Source organism: Pseudochaenichthys georgianus, chromosome 22, assembly GCF_902827115.2.
Source record: "Pseudochaenichthys georgianus chromosome 22, fPseGeo1.2, whole genome shotgun sequence".
NCBI lineage: Eukaryota > Metazoa > Chordata > Actinopteri > Perciformes > Channichthyidae > Pseudochaenichthys > Pseudochaenichthys georgianus.
Window position 1 is genome coordinate 2,559,205 of NC_047524.1, and position 1,842 is coordinate 2,561,046.

Sequence of the window (1,842 nt, forward strand, 5' to 3'; positions counted from 1 at the left end):
TCTTTAAGGATGTTCAACCGTTTCCATTGGTACTGTAATTGTGTTTCATTTGACCCCAAGGTGAACATTGGAGCCACTTGGTGACGGTTACAGTACACTAAAGGAGTCACCTTGAAACCTTTTTCATTAATAATTCCCCTGACACTTAATTTAATGTGTGCACAATCTGAGGAGTATTCCCATAACAAGCTTCAGATTTCACTCTTAAAAGTGCTTTTTTAAATGTCATGTTATTTGTGTGTCACAATCCTTAACTTTGTGCAATATTTCGTGACTTGCTCAAAGCACTTAATAGAAAGTTGATGTAGTCTTGGGCTGTCGTCGTTTTTTTATCATTTCTTTTTTTCTACTGACGTTTGTTACTGCTTAGTTTTTTCAGCAGTTTTAGTTGGAATTGCATAATTCATGCAAGTACATTTGTTGTAGGGGCAGTCTGAATAAACTGCGATCCGCCTTAATTTATAAGTGGGAATGGTGTATCTTACACCAGAGGAGGCGCACATATTTATTTGACAACGTATGTGGTCATACTTGTTACTTATTCAACTGTTTGACTGGATTTGTTTGTTTTCTTGGTTTTAAGGGCACTACGTTGAAGTCCATTTAATGTCTTCTAACATTGGATCATTTCAATAAAAACATGGTGGCTTTTCAGAATTGAAAACAAAGTCTGTCTGGAACCTTATTTCAAATGTGTTGCAAGTGGTTTTCTTGACCAAATTATGCACAGTTGGACTTTAATTGTATTTCCTGTTTCTCATCAGCATGGCCCCTCATAGTTACCTTCTGGGACCAGATGGGGGAGACATGTCTCTACTTCAACCGACTCTACCATCAACACTGAGTGCACATTCTGCAGCATTTCACAAGGTGTCATCGCTGCTTTCTCCTCACCTCATAAGAACACTACTGAACACATTGGTTTGAAAGAAAGTGGAGAATGAAATGGTTGTGTACTTCCGGTTTTATTAAAAAAAAAACAGAAAATTAAAAGCATTGGTATAAAAAAACACGTGATCTCACTAGGCTGATGTACATATTGTTTTACATTAAAGGTGGGGTAGGTAAGTTTCAGAAGCCGGCTCGAGATCGCTAGAATTTGAAAATACACAACCGGTGAAAATCTGCCACTTCCTTACAGAGCCCCTCCCCCAACACACACGAACGCGCACATGACCAATGAGGGCACGAGATAAGTTTGTGCCCCGATGGAAGGCTGACAGGCAGGTAGGCCATCCAATCGACTAAACGGATTGGTCGTACTTTTTACAGTATTACGGCTTCTACAGATGAAATTTTTTTATGGATTTTTTGTCAAAGCACTTAAGATATTCATTGCTATCGGGATGTTAAGAGCATTCCATGGAATATAACAAAAAGTGTATCTTGAGCCGGTTTCTGAAACTTACCTACCCCACCTTTAATGTTGCTTTAAAATCTATCTATCAATACCATGTCTAACATAAAGGTTCACTTCAATGACAAACATTTGCTCAGTTTTTGTTTACTTTCAAGTCTTTCGAGCTCTCAGAATTATTGTCAAAACTGAGATCATGTTAAGGCAACTTACAACCTTGATCAAACTTCATTAGGACAGGCCTACCGTGAATGTCTAACTGTTACTGACACTAATACCCATTAAATGTATGTTGCCACCCAATATCCTGCCTACTGGTGCGTTAGGAGTGGTTACGTTTAAACATGACTTCATACATTTGTTCCGTTTCAAAACTGAATGGAAAACAATATATCAAGTATTAAAGGTTTTTTTTGTTTTCGGCATGGCACAGGCAAAATCCATTAAAGCCGCTAAACCCCGACACCTCATTACTCAAACGTTGG

At 38.3% G+C, this 1,842-nt stretch overlaps 1 protein-coding gene across 5 annotated transcripts in view; it reads right to left on the minus strand.

The window, feature by feature from the left end:
- The window catches only part of LOC117467748 (immunoglobulin lambda-1 light chain-like), a 156,775-nt gene that overhangs the window by 25,101 nt on the left and 129,832 nt on the right, over positions 1 to 1,842 (minus strand). The gene's annotated exons all lie outside the window — the stretch shown is intronic.